Below are 23137 nucleotides of genomic sequence, written 5' to 3' on the forward strand. Positions count from 1 at the left end.
TGCAGCAGTGACTGTGGGTGTTGACTGAGTCTCTGCCCTTGTGGGGTGATGTAGATGGGATGAGAGAGGGAGGCGGGGATGAGGGCAAGATTAAATGCACCAATAGAGCTCTGTGTAGTGATGGTACTTGCTTGCCTTTATTAGTTTGCAGAGGAATCATCCAGGAGCCCTCGCCGGACGAGAATATGCAGAACTGGACCTAAGCAGCCTGGACATCCTCCTAAGGAGACTTGAATAGTCCTCAGATTTCTTCCTTCTGCATAACTGGGCTGTGAGTAAGAGGTGAGTGCTTTCAATTCCTCACTTGTATTCACTGTAGTTTTCTTCACAGGCAGTGTGCTTCCTCGTTTGGTACGAGGCTCTGGGATTAAGGCCGGGGAAGGGACAAGAGACTCCTGAACAAAGTGACTATTTTGGGACATAGTGTACTTAGATTTCCAGAAAGCCTTTGATAAGAGCCTTTAGTGAAGGACCTTAGGTAAATAAAATAGCCATTGGAAAAGAGGGAAGATCCTTTCACGGATTAAGAACTGGATGAAAGAGAGGGAACAAAAGGTAGGAATAAATGGTAAATTTTCAGAATGGAGAGGAGTAACTAGTTGTGTTCCCCAAGGGTCAATCCTAGGACCACTCCTATTCAATTTATTCATAAATAATCTGGAGAAAGGTGAGGTGGCAAAGATTGCAGATGATACTAAACTGCTCAAGATAGTTTGTGAGATGTTTTTGAAGTTCTTCACAGTCTTCTTTGGGTTTAAGTGTTTGGTCAGCAAAATGGCAAATGAAATGTAATGGGGATAAATGTAAAGTAATGCGTATTGGAAAAAATATCCCCAACTATACCCACAATATGATGGGGGCTAATTTAACTACAGCTTATCAGGAAAGACATATTGGAGTCATCATGGATAGTTTTCTGAAGATGTCCACGCAGTGTGCAGCGGCAGTTAAAAAAGCAGACAGGATGTTTGGAATCATTAAAAAAGTGATAGAGAATAAGGCAGAGAATATCTTATTGCCCTTATATAAATCCATGGCCCACTCACATCTCGAATACTTTGTACAGATGTGATCTCCTCATCTAAAAAAAAAGATATACTGGTACTAGAAAAAGTTCAGAGATGGACAACTCAAATGATTAGGAGTTTGGAACATTGCCCATATGAAGAGAGCTGAAAGAGGCTAGGACTTTTCATCTTGGAAAAGAGGAGATTAAGGGGGGATATGATAAAAGTATATAAAATCACTAGTGGTGTGGAGAAAGTGAATTAGGAAAAATTTATTTACTTTGTTCCCATAATATAAGAACTAGGGGCCACCAAATGAAATTAATGGGCAACTGGTTGAAAATAAATACAAGGAAGTTCTTCTTCACGCAGCGCACAGTCAACCTGTGGAACTCCTTGCCTGAGGAGGTTGTGAAGGCTAGGACTAACAACCTGCATGAATTGATCCAGTTCTCTTTTAAATGCTAAGTCCATTAGCCAGGATGGGTAAGGAATGGTGTCCCTAGCCTCTGTTTGTCAGAGGGTGGAATGGATGGCAGGAGAGAGATCACTTGATCATATACTTGTTAGGTTCACTCCCTCTGGGGCAGCTGGCATTGGTAACTGTCAGTAGGCAGGATACTGGGCTGGATGGACCTTTGGTCTGACCCACTATGGCCATTCTTACGTTCTCTCTTCTCCATGACTGGCTGTGAGTGAACAATTACGGCACTCTATTCCTCATCCGTACCACTCTAGATTTCTTCAGAGGTTGTGAGCCTCCTTGTTGGGCATGGGGCTCTGTGGCATTATGACCAGGGGAAGGGACAATAGTCTCCTCTGCACAGTGACTCTCTCTTGGATGCAGGTGCAATAGGCTACTTTCTTCAGACAGTGGCTAATGCCAGGTGCCCCAGAGGGAACAAACAGAACAGGCAATAACCAAGTGATCCATCTGCTGTCACTCATTCCCAGCTCCTGGCAAACAGAGGATAAATGCACCACCCCTGCCCATCTTGAGAAATAGCTGATGGATCTCCATGAACTTCTTTAGTTATTTTTTGAACTCCATTAAGCTTGACCTTCACATAATTCTCTGGCGAGGAGTTCCACAGGTTGAGTGTGCGTTGTGTGCTTTTAATTGTACCTGTAAAGGTGTAATGGGAGATGAGAGAAGAAGAGCCTACACAACACTGCAGATTCCGATGATAACATTTGATTTTCCCTCCTGGTTGTGCTTTGTAGCAACGAGAAAGAAGTGAAGGGTAAGAGCCCACCCCCGTTGTGAGATGGAAAGTGCACAAGAACCATGAGACAGTGAGCATTGTTGATGCCAGGCTATGCAGATGATGTCGAGCGGGGAGTGGAGCAGCCGTCACCGTCAGTGAGATAAGGTCTGGTTTGAGAAGGACTCTGGTAACTGTCTACGTGCCTCTAGGCCGGGAATTAACGTTAGCTGGGGCTCGGTTTGTTGGAAAAGAGTCCTGACTAGGGAGACAAGCTTTTCAGGGGCTGGTTATATCTGTGGCTAGGAGTGTGTGTCCTCTGCAGCAGAACATTGGATCCAGGGGGATGACTCCAGCTGATGAGTTTCTTGCCTTCCTCCCATGGTTTTTCTCTCTCTTTCTCTGTACTCTAGTGTGTTGGCCAATTCTCTGTCTCTCTCTCTCCTCTCCTCTCCTTGTGTTGTCTCCCTTCATAGGACATGGGTAGGCATGCTTCTTTGCATCCCCACAGGCTGTGTCTCGGGCGCTAGGAAGAAGTAGGAGGGGACAAAACTCACGCGGGGCAGTGGGTGCGAGAGTGGAGTGGTGACTGTCGGTGTTAACTTGGTCTCTATTCATCGAGTGGCACCGATGTGGATGGGATGGGAGAGGGAGGCAGGGATGAGGGCAAGATTTCAACCACCAATAGAACTTTGTGTAGTGATGGCTCATGCTTGGCTTTTGCAGCTGCGCTTCCAGAGGAGCTGTCCAGGAGCCCCAGCCAGAGGAGAAAGTTGCAGAAGGGAACCTGAGTAGTCTGGACATCCTAAGCAGACATGAACAGTCCTCAGCTTTCTGCCTCCTGCATAACTGGCTGTGAGTAAGGGGTCAGTGTTTGGAATTCCTCATCTCTACTCGCTTCGGTTTTGTTCAGAGACTGTGAACTTCCTCGTTGAACACGGTGCTCTGTGGGATTCAGACTAGGGAAAGGCACAAGTCTCCTGTGCAGAGTGAGTATTTTGGATGTAGGTGCAACAGGCTGCTTTTTAGTTGCGGTGCTAAAGCTGTAATGGGAGGAACGGTTGAGGGTGGAGCCGTGAGGTGTGGTAGATGCAAGAAGAACCTATGCATGTTGCAGACTGAGATGGTAACGGATTTGTTTTCCCCCTTGTGCTAGGTTCAGTACCAATGGAGAAGAAGTGGAGAGTCAGAGTCCGCTCTCCTCCTTTCATAAGATTTGATGCGTCTGGCCAGATTCTGCTGTGCAGAGTTGAGTATTTCAGGCATTGTTTCAAGGGATGCTTCTTGATTGTAATGCTAAAGGTGCGATGGGAGGAGGGTTCAGGGCAGATCACCACTGTGTGGGAGAGGTAGAAAGAAGAGCCTCCCCAACGTTGCCAACAGAGATGGTAACTTGTTTGTTTTTTCCCCTTCTGCTGGATTTAGTACCAAGGGAAAAGAGAGCTCACATCAGTCTACTGCCCTCATGCGATGGAAATCAAGCGAGAGCAATGGGACCATGAGAATTATTGCTGCCACGAACAAACCGTGCAACTGGGAGAACAGACATGACTCTCAATGAGATAAGTGTCTGTCTTGGTGATTGCTCTGTTTTTTGAGTAGCTGTGCTTATGAGGGAGACAGGATACCTATTTTCAGGGGCTGCTCAGTTCTCTGGCCAGTAGCGCTGTGTCCTCTGCAGCAGAAGGTTAGATCCAGGAGGATGACTGCAGGTGGAGAGTTGCGTGCCTTCCTCCCATGTCTGTCTGTCTGTCTCTCTCTCTCTCTGTTCCCTACTATATTGGCCAACACACACCCGTTCTCTGTCCTTGCACTATCTGCCTTTGTAGGACATGGGCAGGCATGCTAGGTGTGCATCGCCACAGGTTAGGTCTTGGGAGCCCTGGAGTAGTAGGAGGGGACGAAAGTCATGTGGGGCTGTGGATGCTAAAGTGGAGCAATGACAGTTGGTGTTAACTTGGTCTCTGTTCATCGAGTGGGGCCGATGTAGATGGGATGGAAGAGGGAGGAAGGGATGAGTGCAAGATTCCAAGCACCAATAGTGCTGTGTGTAGTGATAGTTCTTGTTTGGCTTCATTAGTTTGCAGAGGAATTGTCTAGGAGACTTAGCTTTATGAGACTATATCAGAAGTGGATCTGAGCAGCTTGGGCATCCTTCTAAAGAGATGTGAATAATTCTCATGTTTCTGACTGGGTAAGAGGCTCTGGTATTAAGGCTGGGGAAGGGACAAGAATCTCCTGAACTAAGTGACTATTTTGCGTGCCGTTACAATGGGTCCCTTCTAGTTGCAGTTCTATAGTAGTAATGGGAGACGGGTTGCGAGCGGAGCCGTGGGATATGGGAGAAGTGAAATGAAAAGACTACAACACATTGCAGATGGTGATGCTAATTTTTTGGGTTTTTTCTCTATGTGCTGGGTTTAGTACCAAGGGAAAAGAAGTCAAGAGTCAGTCTACTGCCGTGACATGGTGAAAAGTAAGTGAGAGCTGTGAGACTGCGATCATTGTTGATCCCAGACAAGCGCCATCCATCTGGGAGCTGAGTAGAGGCCACTGTCAGTGACATAAGTGTCTGGTTTGGGGAGGGCTCTGCTCACACCCTGCCTGAGTTCAAGTTGGGTAGCCCGGTAATGTAGGGCTGGGTGTGTAGGAAAAGGTTCCCCACTAGCTGTGGGTTACGAGTGAGAAAAGGTCCCATTTTCAGAGATGGCTCACTTCTCTGGTCAGGAACAGTTTCTCCCCCGCAGCAGAAGGTTGTATCGAGGAGGATGACTCCAGGTGATGAGTTGCTTGACTTCCTCCCATGTTTCTCTCTCGCGCTCTACTCTAGTGTGTTGGCCAACACACTCTCTCTCTTCGCCCCCCTTCTTGTGCCGTCTCCCTTTATAGAACACTGGCACGTGTGTATTGCATGTCTCGTGAGCCAGGGAGTAGTAGGAGGGGACGAAAATCATGGAGGGCTGTCGGTGCGAGTGGAGCGGTGACTGTCACTGTTAACTTGGTCTCATCGTGGGGGGCCGATGAAGGTAGGATGGAAGAGGGAGGCAGGGATGAGGGCAAGAGCTCTGTGTAATGACGGCTCATGCTTGGCTTTTTTAGCTGTTCTTACAGAAGAATTGTTGTTCCGGAGCCGTAGCCGGAGGAGAAACTGCATCTGAGCAGCTTGGACATTGTTCTAAGCAGACATGAACAGTCCTCAGTTTCTGCCTTCTGCATAACTACACTGCACGACTTTTAGCGTCACATCTGAAGCCTAAGGTAAATGCAGGGTAGAAGCTGAGTACAGGCGGCTGCTTCCCTTTAGGTGGGTTTGGTTTCTCATAAAAGTTTTCCTCCTTGTTCTGGATGTGGGAGGAGAATTTCACTATTGTGGGAGTAGCTGTGGGATTATGATGAGGAGAAGAGACAATAATCTCCTTTAGTGTGACTCTATTGCAGGAGTCCCCAATGCGGTGCCTGTGGGTGCCATGATGCCTGCCGAGACAGCTATGTGCACGTGCCTACTAATTGCCAAACAAGCAGCGGCCGAAATACCACCTGGAACCAGCGTCATCAAGAAGCGTTGCCGCCGAAATGTTGCTGATTTTTGGCGGCTGCGCCTCTCAATGACCCTGGTTCTCGGCAATGATGACGCTGGTTCTCAGCGGCTGCTTGTTTGGTGACCAAGCTCTTCGGTGGCTAGTTGTCTGGTGCCCGCCACACTAAAAGGTTGGGGACCCCTGCTCTATTGGGTGCAGGTGCAATAGACTGACCAAGCACTGCCATTCTTACATTCAAAATGTTATGCAGACCAAGGGTCCATGTACCCCAGTATCCTGTGTTCTGACTGGCTAACGCCAGGTGCTTCAGAGGGAATGAACAGAACAGGGAATCAAGAAGTGATCCATCCTGTGTCGCCCATTCCCAGCTTCTGGCAAACAGAGGTTAAGGGCACCATCCTTGCCCATCCTCAGCAATAGCCATTGATGCACGTGTCCTCCATGAATTTACCTAGTTATTTTTTGAACCCTGTTATAGTCTTGGCTTTCACAGCATTCTCTGGCAAGGAGCTCCACATGTCAAGTGTGCGTTGTGTGCTTTTTAATTGTATCTATAAAGGTGTAATGGGAGATGAGAGAAGAAGAACCTACACAACACAGCAGATTCCGATGATAACCTTTGTTTTTCCCTCTTGTGTTGTGCTTAGTACCGCAGAGAGAGAAGTCAAGGTCCCCGTTGTGAGATGGAAAGCACACAAGAGCCATGAGACAGCGAGCGTTGTTGATGCCAGGCTATGGCGATGCCATCGAGCTGGGAGTGGAGCAGCCATCACCACCAGTGAGATAAGTGTCTAGTTTGCTGAAGACTCTGGTAAGGGCACACCTGCCTCCAGGGTTGGACTGGTCGTTAAATGTGGCTCGGTTTGTAGGAAAAGATTCCTGACTAGCTGTGGTTACGAGGGAGACAAGGTTCCCGTTTTCAGAGGCTGGTCATTTCTCCGTCCACAAGCAGTGTGTCCTACGCAGCAGAGGGTTGGACCCAGGGGGATGACTCCAGCTAGTGAGTTTCTTGACTTCCTCCCACGTTTTTCTGTCTCTCTTCTAATGTGTTGGCCAACACACACTCTGTCTGCCACTCTCTCTCTGTCCTTGCTTTTTCCTTGTGCTGTCTCCTTTTCTAGGACATGGACAGGTGTGGTAGGTGTGCATCCCCACAGGCTTGGTCTCGGGAGCTATGAACAAGTAGGAAGGGACCAAAATCATGCAGGGTAGTGGGCACTAGAGTGCAACGGTGACTGTGGGTGTTGATTGAGTCTCTGCTCTAGTGCAGCTGAAGCAGATGTGATGGGAGAGGGAGGCAGGGATGAGGGCAAGATTTCATGCACCAATTGAATTTTGTGTCGTGATGGCTTTTGCTTGGGTTACTTGCTGCATTTGCAGAGGGATCATCCAGGAGCAGCAGCCAGAGGAGAAATTGGCAGACATGGACCTGAGCAGCCGGGACATCCTTCTAAGCAGAGATTAACAGGCCTCAACTTTCTACCTTCCACATAACGGGGTGTGAGTAAGCGGTTAGAGCTTGGAATTCCTCCTCTGTTGTCACTCCAGTTTTGTTCTTCGTAGGGTATGTGGCTCTGTGGGATTCAGATGAGGGAAAGGTACAAGTCTCCTGTTCAGAGTGGCTGTTTTGGGTGTAGTTGCAACAGGCTTCTTTCTAGTTGTGGTCCTGAAGGTGTAATGGAAAAAGGGTTATGGGTGGAGGTCTGGGGTGTGGAAAATGGGAGAAGAACCTATGTAACGTTGCAGACTGAGATGCTAACCTGTTTGTTTCCCGCCTTTGTGCTGGGTTAGTACCAATAGAAAAGAAGTGGAGGGTCAGCGTCCGCTCCTCTCCTGCAATGGAAAGCGAGTGAGAGCGATGAGATAGCAAGCATTACTGATGCCAGGTAAGAGCCGTCCAGCTGGGAGTGGAGCAGCCACCACTCTCAATGAGATAAGTGTCTGTTTTGGTGATTGCTCTGCTCACTGCCCACTTTGCTCCAGGAACTGCTCTGTGCATTACCCTGCATGGCCAGATGGTGTCCCTCTTCCTCTGAGAGAAATGCTCTGTGCATTACCCTGCGTGGCCACATGGTGTCACTGTAGCTGCACGCAGGAACTGCTCTGTGCATTACCCTGCGTGGCCACACGGTGTCACTGTAGCTCCATGCAGGAAAAGCTCTGTGCATTACCCTGCGTGGCCACATGGTGTCACTGTTCCTCTGAGGCCTGGTCTACACTAGGACTTTAATTTGAATTTAGCAGCGTTAATTTGAATTAACCGTGCACCCGTCCACACCAGGAAGCCATTTAATTCGACATAGAGGGTTCTTTAGTTCGAATTCTGTACTCCTCCCCAATGAGGGGAGTAGCGCTAAATTCAACATGGCTATGTCGAATTAGGCTAGGTGTGGATGCAAATCGAACATAGTAGCTCCGGGAGCTATCCCACAGTGCACCACTCTGTTGACGCTCTGGACAGCAGTCCGAGCTTGGATGTTCTGATCAGCCACACAGGAAAAGCCCCGGGAAAATTTGAATTCCTTTTCCTGTCTGGACAGTTTGAATCTCATTTCGTGGTTGGACATCGGGGCGAGCTCAGCAGCACCGGCAGCAATGCAGAGCTCTCCAGCAGAGGAGTTCATGTAATCTCTGGGTACGTCTACACAACCGGTTTATGTAAATTCGGAATAATCCCGTATAGTAAAACAGATTGTATAAAATCGAGTGTGCGCGGCCACACTAAACACATTAAATCGGTGGTGTGCGTCCACGGTCCGAGGCTAGCGTCGATTTCTGGAGCGTTGCACTGTGGGTAGCTATTCTGTAGCTATCCCATAGTTCCCGCAGCCTCCCCCGCCCCTTGGAATTTCCGGGTTAAGATCCCAGTGCCTGATGGGGCAAAAATCATTGTCGCGGGTGGTTCTGGGTAAATGTCGTCAGTCACTCCTTCCTCTGGGAAAGCAACAGCAGAGAAGCATTTCGCACCTTTTTTCCCTGGATTGCCCTGGCAGATGCCATAGCATGGCAATCATGGAGCCTGTTTTGCCTTTTGTGACTATCACTGTATGTGTACTAGATGCTGCTCACAGAGGCATGCTTTTGCTTTTGCATGGCAGCAGAAATGGTTACTAGCCATACTGTACCATCTACCATACCATAAATTGGTAATAAGATGATCATGGTTACCAGTTCTTTTGCACTGTGCCATTTGCTGCTGTCATAAGTGCCCCTGGCCGATCAGCCAGGGGCGCAAAAGCCAAAATTGGGAGTGACTCCCTGAGTCAATCCCTCCTTTTTGGTATCTAAAAATAGAATCAGTCCTGCCTAGAATATGGGCAAGTGTACTAGAGAACCACTGTATCATAGAGCCAGAGAGCACAGCTGCTCTGTGTCAGATCCCACAGAAATTATGAGCTGTATGCTATTCACAGGGGGTGCTCCTGCAACAACCCCACCTGTTGATTCCGTTCTTCCCCCAGCCTTCCTGTGCTACCATAGCATTGTACCCCCACTTGTGTGATGAAGTAATAAAGAATGCAGGAATAAGACACAGTGACTTGTTAGTGAGAAATGAGTGGAAGGCAGCCTCCAGCTACTATGATAGTCCAGATAGTCCTCAGAATGGAGAGGGGTAACTAGTGGTGTTCCCCAAGGGTCAGTCCTAGGACCAATCCTATTCAATTTATTCATAAATGATCTGGAGAAAGGGGTAAACAGTGAGGTGGCAAAGTTTGCAGATGATACTAAACTACTCAAGATAGTCAAGACCAAAGCAGACTGTGAAGAACTTCAAAAAGATCTCACAAAACTAAGTGATTGGGCAACAAAATGGCAAATTAAATTTCATGTGGATAAATGTAAAGTAATGCACATTGGAAAAAATAACCCCAACTATACATACAACATGATGGGGGCTAATTTAGCTACAACGAGTCAGGAAAAAGATCTTGGAGTTATCGTGGATAGTTCTCTGAAGATGTCCACGCAGTGTGCAGAGGCGGTCAAAAAGGCAAACAGGATGTTAGGAATCATTAAAAAGGGGATAGAGAATAAGACTGAGAATATATTATTGCCCTTATATAAATCCATGGTACGCCCACATCTCGAATACTGTGTACAGATGTGGTCTCCTCACCTCAAAAAAGATATTCTAGCACTAGAAAAGGTTCAGAAAAGAGCAACTAAAATGGTTAGGGGTTTAGAGAGGGTCCCATACGAGGAAAGATTAAAGAGGTTAGGACTCTTCAGTTTGGAAAAGAGAAGACTAAGGGGGGACATGATAGAGGTATATAAAATCATGAGTGATGTTGAGAAAGTAGATAAGGAAAAGTTATTTACTTATTCCCATAATACAAGAACTAGGGGTCACCAAATGAAATTAATAGGCAGCAGGTTTAAAACAAATAAAAGGAAGTTCTTCTTCACGCAGCGCACAGTCAACTTGTGGAACTCCTTACCTGAGGAGGTTGTGAAGGCTAGGACTATAACAATGTTTAAAAGGGGACTGGATAAATTCATGGTGGCTAAGTCCATAAATGGCTATTAGCCAGGATGGGTAAGAATGGTGTCCCTAGCCTCTGTTCGTCAGAGGATGGAGATGGATGGCAGGGAGAGATCACTTGATCATTGCCTGTTAGGTTCACTCCCTCAGGGGCACCTGGCATTGGCCACTGTCGGTAGACAGATACTGGGCTAGATGGACCTTTGGTCTGACCCGGTACGGCCTTTCTTATGTTCTTATGACAGGACAGTAAGGCGTGTGGAGGAGAGGAGCCCAGCATCCCTCTGCTAGTCCAGGGGCAATTGAATCTTTTCTTTACACATGAAGGGTGGGGGCTGATGGAGCTCAGCCCCCTGTTGCAATGATGATGATGGTTACCAGCCATACTGCACCATCTACCAGGAAAAATTAGGGCCAGGCGCCCTTGATAGACCTCACCGATGCTAGTCTGCATGGTTACCAGTCCTTTTGCACTGCCCCATGTGCCAATAGGCTGATGACGAGGACGGATACCAGTCATATTGTACCGTCAGCCACCCATGGCGGGGGGGAGCAAGGATGTTGGTGTTGAGTGCTGCAGCATCGCGTCTATCTGCAGCATTCAGTAAAGATAGGGTGACATGTTAAAGAGTCAAGAGAGGATTTTTTTTCCCTTTCACTTCTGGGGGTGGGGGGGGGGCTTGCGTAAATTGCCGAGCTATGTCCTGACCCACCGCGGACAATGTGTTTGACCCTAGAAGCATTTGGAGCTCAGCCAAGAATGCAAATACTTTTCAGAGACTGCAGGGACTGTGGGATAGCTTGAGTCCTCCAGTCCATGAGCATCCATTTGATTCTTTGGCTTTCCATTACGCTTGTCACGCAGCAGTGCGCTGAGCCCCTGCTATGGCGTCTGTCTGGAGATTTTTTAGAAATGATTTTGAATTTCGTCTTCTGTAACGGAGCGCTGATAGAACAGATTTGCCTGCCCTTACAGCGATCACATCCGCATGGTCCATGCGGGAGCTCTTTCTTTATTTTGATTTTTAACTGCATCGCCACACGTGCTGATCGGAGCTCCACGCTGGGCAAACAGGAAATATTCAAAAGTTCGCGGGGCTTTTCCTGTCTACCTGGCCACTGCATCCGAGTTCAGATTGCTGTCCAGAGCGGTCAGTGGTGTACTGTGGGATACCGCCCGGAGGCCAATACCATCAATCTGCGGCCACACTAACCCTAATCCGATATGGTAATACCGATATTAGCGCTACTCCTCTCGTTAGGGAGGCGTACAGAAACCGGTTTAAAGAGCCCTTTATACCGATATAAAGGGCCTCTCAGTGTGGACGGGTGTGGCGTTAAATCGGTTTTACGCTCCTAAAACCGGGTTAAACGCCTAGTGTAGACCAGGCCTCTGAATAGAAAGAGGGACCCAGCATAGACTGACTGGGAAGTCTTGGATCTGATTGCTGTGTGGGGCGATGAGTCTGTGCTTTTGGAGCTGCGCTCCCACAAACGGAATGCAAAGACCTATGAGAAGGTCTCCAAAGCCATGGCACTCAGAGGATACAGCCGGGATGCAATGCAGTGCCGCGTGAAAGTCAAGGACCTGAGACAAGGCTACCAAAAAATCAAAGAGGCAAATGGACGCTCCGGAGCCCAGCGCCAGACATGCCGCTTCTACGAGTCACTGCATGCCATTCTCGGTGAGTCTGCTACAACCGCCCCACCAGTGTCCATGGACTCTGATGATGGGATAGTGTCGACGGCCAGTTCCCTGGCGATGTTCGCGGACGGGGAAGATGAGGAAGGGTTTGAGGAGGACGAGGCAGGCGACAGCGCTTACAATGCTGATTTCCCCGACAGCCGGGATCTCTTCATCACCCTCACTGAGATCCCCTACCAACCCTCCCCAGCCGTTACCACGGACCCTGAATCAGGAGAAGGATCAGTCGGTAAGTGATTTAAACATGTTAACATTTATTTTTTAACAAAACAGGAATATAAGCTAGGTGAAAAGAAGGTCTATATATAGGGGGACGGAACAGGCATCTTCTTCGGAGATCTCCAGGAAGCTGTCCTGGAGGTAATTGAAAAGCCTCCGCAGGAGGTTCCTGGGGAGAGCTGGCTTATTGGGTGCTCCGTGGTAGCACACTTTTCCGCGCCAGGCTCTCACCTGGTACTCCGGGACCATTGCCTTCACGAGCATGGCAGCAAAGGCCCCTGGTTTGTGCTGGCTTTCATGCAGCATGCGCTCTCTGTCTGCCTCACTGACCTTCCTCAGGGTGATCTCGCGTGCAAACTCCTGCATTTAAGTAGAGTGATTTGTGTACTATTAGTACTGGTAGTGCTTCACTGTTCCTTTGCACAACAAGAAGCGTCACTTGACAGCCATTTGGTGGGGGCTGCAGAGTGGCAGCATACAGGGATCTTTCCCAGGGAAGAGCCACGAGGGGGTGGAACAGGGGCAGAGTTTATGCTTTCAGGATTGCCTGCAGCAAGAGGACAGAGCTATACATTCACTTTTAAGCAGCCAAAAGTCTTTGGCTTACCATGCCTGGCTGCTCCACGGATTCTGCTGTCCTGCCCCGCTTCTCTGATCTGCAGTGCGATACCCCAGGCAATGAAAGCGAATTCAGAAAAATCAAACTTTCCCTGAGTGAGTTCGCATGAGATAGGTGCTGTGCATGGTCTTGTTAACAGACACTGATTAGACTATGTTCATTGTTCGCAAAAATGTATCTTTGCAAGGAATTCACTCCCTTTTTCCCATCTCACAGCTGCGACTGTCTCCAGACTTGCCCCAGCATCCCCCTCACAGAGGCTGGCGCAGATTAGGCGGCGCAAGAAAAGGACACGGGACGAGATGTTCGCTGAACTTATGGGCTGCTCCTGAGCCGAGGTGGACCAGCAGAGCCAGCGGAGGGAGAACCTCACTCAGCAGCAGCGCTCACACAGCGAACGGGAGGACAGATGGCGTTAAGAGGACCAGCAGGCAACTCAAATGCTGCTTGGACTAACGAGGGAGCAAACGGACACGCTCAGGCGCCTTGTCGGTGTTCTGCAGGACTGCAGGCAGGAGGACAGAGCCCCCCTGCACTGTATCTGCAACCGCCCTCCCCCGCCACAAAGTCCAATACCCCCCTCACCCAAAATAACCAGAAGGAGGGGCGCAAGGGGCCGTGAAAACTGTCACTGCACCTCAGCAGAGAGCTCAATTACCCAAAAGCGCTCAGTCCATAAATTTTGAAAAGTCCCTACCTTTCTGGCTCACCCAAGCCCAAATCCCAGTTTCATCCCCCAATTGTGTTGTTGAGTATTAAAAGTAGTTTGCTGTTAATTACTGTTTCCACCATGTTTCTTTGCAGAAGACTTTGTGTGAAGGGGGAGGGGGGTTGTAATTGCGTAGGACATTCACCCTTACCAGGGTACAGACATGGGGGCAGGATCAACAGCAGGTCACACACAGAGTGCAGTCACTAGGCACCCTGGTCAGTCTGTGAGGTGTTTTTAATGTTCTGTTCATAGGTGGCAGGTGCCCTGCTCAAGGTATATTTGGAGGTGAGATGGCACCTGCCACATGGACCTATACATGGACCAACTGCTAGAACAGGACCTCATCCTCCCTAATTGAGCTAACCTCGTTTTCTCTAGCTTGCTTCTTGCTTGCATATATACCTGCTCCTGGAAATTTCCACTACTTGCATCTGAAGAAGTGGGTATTCACCCAGGAAAGCTCATGCTGCAAAAGGTCTGTTAGTCTATAAGGTGCCACAGGATTCTTTGCTGCTTTTAAAGAAAGGGTGTAAGTATGTTAACCAAAGATTTGCTGCATATAATACTATATTATCATATGTATCTTTTGAATAGCAGTAATGCAATTGTACCTTTGTAACTCTGGGTATTTTACCATTGACTTACTATTTCATTGATTTTAATAAAAAGTCTTTAAGGATATATCTGTCTCAGTGTGAGCTTCCTGTCATACCCCCGAGGGTCCTTTGTAAATTCTGTGAAGCCTAATTCGAAAGAAGTGAATCCTGAACAGTGTCCCCTATGGAAAGGAGAGGTGTGTCTCAAATTCTGTCGCCTCCAGAAATAAAGGGTGTGTTATCAATAGTACTTCTTGTAGAAACACAAGGTGTGTCACAAATACTGTCCCCATCGGGACCAAAAGGTATGTTCTGAATATTGTTCCCTCTGGAGCGGTGTGTCTCAAATAGTGTCCCCTCCAGACAATGAGTCACCCCTTCTAATAGTAGTCCTCCTGAGAACAAGAGGTGTGGCCTGAATACTGTCCTTTCTGGCAACAAGAGATGTGTTATGAGTACAGAGTCCTCCGGAGACATGGAGTGTGGCATGAATACTTTGGCAACAAGAGGTGTCCCCTGAATAATGTCTCCTTCAGAAACGACAGGTGTAACACAAATACTGTCTCCTCCCTGTTGCCCCCCCTCCCTGAAACATGTGTTTTATCAGTATTACTCCTCCTGGGAACAAGGGATGAGTTCTGAATACTGTCTCCTCTGGAAACAAGAGGTGTGTCTTGAATAACATTCCCTCCAGAAAGCAGGGACGTGTGATCAATAGTACTCCTCGTGAGAAGAACCGGTGTGGCCTGTGTACTGTCCCTGCTGGGCACGTGAGATGTGTTATGAGTACTCTGCCCTCCAGAAACAAGGGGTGAGTCACAGATACTGGCCCCTCTGGAAACAAGCGGTGTCCCCTGAATAGTGCTCCCTGAAGAAACAAGGGGTGCGTCATGAATTGTGGTCCCCCTGAAGAAACAAGAGGTGTGTCATAGATAGTACTCCTCCTGGGAACAAGGGGTGTGTGCTGAATAGTGTCCTTTGTAGGAACATGAGATGTGTTATGACTCCCCTGCCCTCTGGATGTAAGGGCTGTGTCATGAATAGAAAGCAGAGGTGACCCCTGAATACTGTCCCCTGCAGAAACAAAGGGTGAGTCGTGCATTGCAGTCCCACCAGAAACTAAGGGTGTATCCTGAATACTGTCCCCTCCAAAAACAAAGGGTGTATCGTGAATTGCAGTCCCCCTAGAAACAAGAAGTGTATGCTGAATAATGTCCCCCCCAGAGAACAAGGGCGTACCGTGAATTGTAGTCCCACCAGAATCAAATGGTGTATCCTGAATAATGTCCCCCCACCTAGAAACAAAGGGTGAGTCCTGAATTGCAGTCCCCCCAGAAACAAGAGGTGTATAGTGAATACTGTCTCCCCAGAAACAAGAGGTGTATCGTGAATACTGTCTCCCCCAGAAACAAAGGGTGTCTCATGAAATGCAGTCTCCCCAGAAACAAAGGGTGAGTTGCAAATTGGAGTCCTCCCAGCAACAAAGGGTGTGTCGTGAATTGCAGCCTCCTCAGAAACAAGAGGTGTAACCTGAATACTGTCCCCCCCAGAAAGCAAGGGTGAGTCGTGAATTGGAGTCCCACCAGAAACAAAGGGTTTATCCTGAATACTGTTTCCCCCAGTAACAAGAGGTGTATCCTGAATAATGTCCCCTCCAGAAACAAAGGGTGTGTCGTGAAATGCAGTCCCCCCAGAAACAAAGGGAGAGTCGTGAATTGTAGTCCTACTAGAAACAAGGGGTGTATCCTGAATAATGTCCCCTCCAGAAACAAAGGGTGTATCGTGAATTGCAGTCCCCCCAGAAACAAGAGGTGTATCCTGAATAATGTCTCCTCCAGAAACAAAGGATATGACCTGAATTGTAGTCCCCCAGAAACAAAATGTGTCGTGAATTGGAGTCCCCCCAGAAACAAAGGATATGACCTGAATTGTAGTCCCACCAGAAACAAGGGGTGTATCCTGAATACTGTCTCCCCAGAAACAAAGGGTGTGTCGTGAAATGCAGTCTCCCCAGAAACAAAGGGTGAGTCGGAAATTGGAGTCCCCCCAGAAACAAAGGGTGTGTCGTGAAATGCAGTCCCCCCAGAAACAAAGGGAGAGTCGTGAATTGTAGTCCCCCAGAAACAGAATGTGTCGTGAATTGCAGTCCCCCCAGAAACAAGAGGTGTATCCTGAATTCTAGTCCCCCCAGAAACAAGAGCTGTATCCTGAATAATGCCCCCTCCACACGTAACAAAGGGTGTGTTGTGAATTGGAGTCCCCCCAGAAACAAGGGGTGTGTCCTGAATAATGTCTCCTCCTGAAACAAAGTGTGTATCGTGAATTTTAGTCCCCCCAGAAACAAAGGGTGTGTCGTGAATTGCAGTGCCCCCAGAAACCAAGGGTGTGTTGTGAATTGTAGTCCTAGCAGAAACAAGGGGTGTATCCTGAATACTGTCTCCCCCAGAAACAAAAGGTGTATCCTAAATACTGTCTCCCCAGAAACAAAGGGTGTGTCGTGAATTGCAGTCTCCTCAGAAACAAGAGGTGTAACCTGAATACTTTTCCCCCTAGAAAACAAGGGTGAGTCGTGAATTGCAGTCCCCCTAGAAACAAGAGGTGTATCCTGAATTCTAGTTCTCTCAGAAACAAGAGGTGTATCCTGAATAATGTCCCCTCCACACGTAACAAAGGGTGTATTGTGAATTGGAGTCCCCCCAGAAACAAGGGGTGTGTCCTGAATAATGTCCTCTCCTGAAACAAAGTGTGTATCGTGAATTTTAGTCCCCCCAGAAACAAAGGGTGTGTCGTGAATTGCAGTGCCCCCAGAAACCAAGGGTGTGTTGTGAATTGTAGTCCTAGCAGAAACAAGGGGTGTATCCTGAATACTGTCTCCCCCAGAAACAAAGGGTGTATCCTGAATACTGTCTCCCCAGAAATAAAGGGTGTGTCGTGAACTGCAGTCTCCTCAGAAACAAGAGGTGTAACCTTAATACTTTTCCCCCTAGAAAACAAGGGTGAGTCGTGAATTGCAGTCCCCATAGAAACAAGAGGTGTATCCTGAATAATGTCCCTCACCCAGAAACAAAGGGTGAGTCGTGAATTGGAGTCCCCCCAGAAACAAAGGGTGTGTCCTGAATACTGTCCCCCCCCAGAAAACAAGGGTGAGTCGTGAATTGCAGTCCCCCTAGAAACAAGAAGTGTATCCTGAATACTGCCACCCCCAGAAACAAGAGAGGTGTCATCAATAGTAGTCGTCCTGGGAACAAGGAGTGTGTCCTGAATAGTGTCCCCTCCAGAAACAAGAGATGTGTCACAAATTTCATCCCCACTGGAAATGAGAGGTGTGACACGAATAATGTCCTTGCAAAAACAAGATGTCTGTCATCAATATCACTCCTGGGAACAAGGGATGTGTACTGAATAGTGTCCCCTCCGGAAACAAGAGTTGTGTCCTGAATACTAACCCTACATAAACAAGAGGTGTGTCATCAATAGTATGCCTCATGGGAACACGAGGTGTGTCCTGAATCCTGTCCTGTTGAGAAATAGGGATGTTTCTTGCCCTTATGGCTTGTAAAAAGTGATATTAGAAGCAATGGGGCATGGCTCCCTGGTGCCCTCTGTATCAGTGCCCCTGCGCTTGGCGCAGCTCCATGCAAAGCTGGTCATGGGAACTTCTTGTCTGCTGTGCAGAGGGCAGGGACTGATGTTTGGGGGGTGTGGGGGTGTGACAGGCATCTGTGATGTTGCCTCTGGGTTATGAGTAGCAGATGCTGAGTGCTGCTGATGGACTCAACAAACCTTCTGATTAGTGAGGTCTCTGCTTAAAGTGAGAGTGTGCTGTCTCTCTCATTCCCCAAACACACACAGCCTCTGTTTTTCACATACATGGTTGGACTGTTATTACTTCTGTTGAAAGAATAAAATAGTAGAGACTATATGTGTACGGTGCATTTCAAGGATTACAGTACTCTTAGTTTATTTGTTTCTGTGGTCCATGCATTTCATAATTTTACTACTCTAAGAATTAAAGTTAAGGTAGAAGTGAGTTCTAAAATGCCTCACTTGGCCATGGCTGACATAATTGTCATTCATGATTTAAAACAACAACGATAGAGCACAATATGATAAAAGTCCGGCAATGAAATAATAGTATCCTGCTAGAACATAAATTCTGCTTCAACGCACAACTTTAGACACTGCAACTGAAGGTTGCTTATTTTCAAATCGTATTTTTAGTGATATCTGCAAAAGACCTTAACACTTGTATGAAAATAAATGTAGTTCCATGTATGATACTAATAGCCATGATGGAATCAAATGTTAGTGAGTCATGTACATGATTTTGATAGGTAAACATAAATGCAAAAATATTTAGAGACATTAATTTCCTTTCTTAATAAAAGAGAAAACAACACATTAACACAGTGAAAAACTATTCACTAAAAAAACATTATTAAAGAGTATTTATTTAATTTTGACTAGATAATGGCAGTAAAGGCAGAGTGTGTGTTAAGCGGATTTTAAGCAGAGTTTGTTTATTTTTTCAGTTTGTATATATCTGTATTAAAGCTAGTGTACAAAATATGAAACTTGTGTTTCTGATATCTTTGTTAAAGCTCCAGAACTGACACCCTGATGCTTGGAAGTGGGACTGTCTTGCTGTATTATCTCCTGATTGGTGTAAACTTACATAGATACAATACTCCTGCCAGCTAAATCCTTATTCTTTAATTGAAACAGATACAAAGTCCAATTAAAGCCACATTTTCAGTTTATTCATTTGTTATTATGTGGAAGAAACCTGGAGTTTTCAGGTGCTCAACTAGCCCTTGGAATCATCATTAAAATTGCCTCACTGCCTCAATATGAAATGTTACCTCTGGTAGGCCATGAGTGGCCAGAGGGCTGTGGGCTATGGCAAGTTCCAGCCCCCTGTTTGACAGCATGAAGTCGGCCTTGAGCTGCATGACGAGTGCCAGGCAGCACAAGCTGCAGAAGCAGTGGAGGCCTAAGGGTGGCAATATGCTATGCGACGCTTATGTCTGTGATGCTGCTGAGGGTGGTGGCATTGCCTTAAGACAGAGATGGACAAACTACGGCCTGCGGGCCACATCTGGCCCGTGGATCCCTCCTGCTCAGCCCCTGAGCTCCTGGCCTGGGAAACTAGCCTCTGGCCGTCCCGTGCTGTCCCTATGGCTATGCAGCGTCAGCTCGCCCTGCTGGTGGTGCAATGCTGTGGGTGGCAAGCAGGGCTAGCTTTAGGAAGTGTGGGGCTCAATTTGAATACCCGGCGGTGGTTTGGGTGTTTGGCGGCACTTTGGTGGTGGGCCGTTCACTTGCTCTTGGTCTTCTGTGGCACTGAAGGACCCATCACCGAAATGCTGCCGAAGACCGATAGCGAGTGAAGGAGCTGCCACTGAAATGCTGCCAAAGATCTGGCCCACTGTAGGATGAGTAAAAAAATTAAAAAGGTACTTAACTTAGGTGCTCTTCTTTAGGGCATGGGGCTCTCTTAGGCGTGGGGCCCGATTTGGGGGAATTGAGATACCTCTTTCAGCAACCCCCAAGTGCACCTACCGTGGAGTCCCATACTCTCTGCAGGTAGCATTTTCTTTTTAGGAATCTGAAATATGGTAATTATAGTGTTACCTGGTGATAGAGTTTGAATCTTCTATAGATTTGCATTGTAAGAAGAAAGGTTGATCACTACATCAAGAGGAACAGTGCTTCATGCTGTCAAGCTAGAAATGAACTAAAGAGTTTCTGTGGCACCTGAGTCTGTATTTATAGCTGCCTTTGGCTTCTAAGGCATGCTGGGAAATGGAGGGGGTGGAGCTTAGGCAGTATATAAGCTGGTGTATTGTCACCTGAAGTCATTCAGCTTTGTGGTGGTCCAAAGAGATGTGTCTAGGTGCTTCTGTGGGTGTTTTTAGTCATGGTGAGTATTGATACAGGGTAATGATGACATGTATTTGTGGTTAATGTACTGTTTTCCTTGTCTTATTGCTGTGTAATGTGTTTTTATTTCATTTCAGGTTGTTCATAGTGTGTTTGATTTATGATTTTAATTGTCATTGGGAGGGAAGACATTGGGGGGTTGTTTCTGATAGAGCATCTGTTAAACTCCCGTATCCAGTACCAGTGGCACATCTGTGGTGTTGGACTGTTGTAGAAGAATTGCAGTATTCTGTTTGGGTTAGGTGGGGACCGGTCTGAGGAAACTGTAATATTTAGTAAGAGTTTTGTGTCTTAACCTTCTGTATTTTGTCATAAGCATCCTTCATATTTGCAGCTGTATCCAGATCTGGTACCAAGTTGCCTTGTGACATGACAGTCAAAAATAAAAATATTCACAACCTTTCATGTTGGTGCTGTATGTTTGTGAGTGATTTCAACATATGGGAGCGAAGGCTTGTCTACCGAGGCAAAGGGGACGTTGAGAGGGAGAGCTCCTGTCCAATTTCCAAACATCAGTATATGCGAAAGGGTTTGATAGTCAGAAGCATTTGTGATGTTGAGACTTTTTCATTACTTTAGAGAACTCCCATAAGTTTGTCTATTCTTAATGGGCCTGTGCGTGGTGGGTGGGTGCTTGTTGTATGGAGATTGATTGATTGATTGCTGGCAGCTTGACCTGTCTGTAACTAGAGATGCTCCATTCTCAATTCCTCTCTCTTACACAGCAGTGGGTTTGCATGACCGGTCACCAATTCATCATTGTGTTCTCCTCTACATGAGTGTGGTTTTCTGAGGAGGATGTGAGCATCCTAGTTAGCGACAGGCCCCTGTAGTGTAGGGAAAGGGGGAGGGGCATGAGTGGGTAGAGGTGTAGCTATTTTCTGTGTGGATGAGTGTTTGGGGCGGGGTGCTCTGAGGGGTGGGGTGCAATTAGTAGTAGGTGTTCCTTCTCAAGGAAGCAGTATGTAGGTGAGGTCATCTTTCATATTGTGCTGTTAGGAGCTTTGTGAGTCGAGTTTATAACCGAGGTTTGCTGTCAAACCTTGTTTTTATTTGCAGATGTCTCAAGACTACTTGGTACAGGATCTGATTCCATGGAGGGTCGTGACTACATCTCCTTGACAGTCATGACATCGCTGTATGGCTATTGATGTATGGCAGCGAAGGTCCTTGGAGAAAGGAAAATACGTTCTTGAGAGCAGGAGTGGCTGTCAAAGTTAAGTATCTCCTGAATGGTTTGATGGTCAGAAGTATTTGAGCCGTTGAGGATCCTTGGTTAGGGATGGGAGTCCTCTACACTCTGCCCATTCTTAATGGGTGCGTTAGGGAGTTTACTGTACAGAGGGAGTGTGCACTTTCCTTGGAGGAAGGTCGATTGCTGCGAGAGTGACCATCTGTAACTAGAGATGCTCCGTTCTCAGTTCTTTTTTCTTACACGGCACTGGGTTTGCATGATAGGTCACCACTTCATCTTTTCTCCATCTTCTACATGGTTGTGGTTTTCTGAGGAGGATGTGAGCATCCTAGTTAGAGACGGTCCCCTGTTGTGGTGAGATGTGGGGAGGGCCAGCAATATGTGGATGAGAGTGTCTAGGGTGGGTGGGTGCTTCTCTGAGTGGAGTGTAATGTGTAGTAGATATTCCTTCTCTTCAGGAAGCAATATGGAGGGGCGGTCATTTTTCATATTGTGCAGTTAGGAGCTTTGTGAGTCGAGTTTATAACTGAGGTTTGCTGTCAAACTTTGTTTTTATTTGCAGATGTGTCAAGACTACTTGGTACAGGATCTGATTCCATGGAGGGTTGTGACTACGTCTCCTTTACAGTCATTACATCGCTGTATGGCTATTGATGTATGGCAGCGAAGGCCCTTGGAGAAAGGAAAATACGTTCTTGAGAGCAGGAGTGGCCATCAAAGTTAAGTATCTCCTGAATGGTTTGATGGTCAGAAGTATTTGAGCCGTTGAGGATCCTTGGTTAGGGATGGGAGTCCTCTGCACTCTGCCTATTCTTAATGGATGCATTGGGGAGTTTACTGTACGGAGGGAGTGTGCACTTTCCTTGGAGGAAGGTCGATTGCTGCGAGAGTGACCCGTCTGTAACTAGAGATGCTCCGTTCTCAGTTCTTTTTTCTTACACGGCACTGGGTTTGCATGATAGGTCACCACTTCATCTTTTCTCCATCTTCTACATGGTTGTGGTTTTCTGAGGAAGATGTGAGCATCCTAGTTAGAGACGGTCCCCTGTCGTGGTGGGACGTGGGGAGGGCCAGCAATATGTGGATGAGAGTGTCTAGGGTGGGTGGGTGCTTCTCTGAGTAGAGTGTAATGTGTAGTAGATATTCCTTATGTTCAGGAAGCAGTATGGAGGTGAGGTCATCTTTCATACCGTGTAGTTGGGTGCTTTGTGAGTCGGTTTTTCAGTTAAGCTTTGTTTGTATTTGCAGATGCTTCCAGATCTGGTATCGTGTTGTGTCATTCTGTGGAGGATGGTGACTACATCTGTTTGACTGTCACTGCACTGCTGTACAGATGTCGATGTATGGGAGGGAAGGCCTCTGTAGAAAGGAAAAGAAGATATTGGGAGTGGCTGTCAAAGTTAAGTATTTGCTGACGGCTTTGATGGTCAGAAGTATTTGAGATGTTGAGGCTTCTCGTTTATGGATGGGAGTCCTCTAAACTATGTCTATTCTTAATGGGCACGTAAGGGGTGGGTGGGAGCTTGTTGTATGGAGGGAGTGTGTGTTTTCCATGGACGAAGGTTGATTGCTGGGAGAGTGACCCATCTGTAACTAGAGATGCTCTATTCTCAGTTCTTTTTTCTCACATGGTACTGGGTTTGCATGGCAGTTCACCACTTCATCCTTTATACGTCTTCTACATGGTTGTGGTTTTCCGAGGAGGATGTGAGCATCCTAGTTAGCGAAGGGCCCTTGTTGTGGTGGGATGTGGGGAGGGCCAGTAATATGTGGATGAGTGTCTGGGGTGGGTGGGTGCTTGTCTGTGTGTGTGTGTGTGGGGTGTAATTTGTAGTAGATATTCCTTTTCTTCAGGAAGCAGTATGTAGTTGAGGTCCTCTTTTGAATTGTGTAGCTGGGCATTTTGTGAGTAGG

At 47.3% G+C, this 23137-nt stretch overlaps 2 long non-coding RNA genes across 2 annotated transcripts; both read left to right on the forward strand.

Annotated features, from left to right (window-relative positions):
• The first annotated feature begins 224 nt into the window (after positions 1–224).
• On the forward strand, positions 225–2985 carry LOC123343969. The gene is made up of 3 exons (XR_006572421.1): positions 225–282; positions 2232–2380; positions 2939–2985. It is a non-coding gene; the product is annotated as an uncharacterized LOC123343969 (long non-coding RNA).
• A 1332-nt stretch (positions 2986–4317) lies between these two features.
• LOC123343886 lies at positions 4318–5240 on the forward strand. Its single transcript, XR_006572394.1, has 3 exons — positions 4318–4406; positions 4637–4688; positions 5102–5240. It is a non-coding gene; the product is annotated as an uncharacterized LOC123343886 (long non-coding RNA).
• The last annotated feature ends 17897 nt before the right edge of the window (positions 5241–23137 follow it).

This window comes from Mauremys mutica, chromosome 11, assembly GCF_020497125.1.
Source record: "Mauremys mutica isolate MM-2020 ecotype Southern chromosome 11, ASM2049712v1, whole genome shotgun sequence".
NCBI lineage: Eukaryota > Metazoa > Chordata > Testudines > Geoemydidae > Mauremys > Mauremys mutica.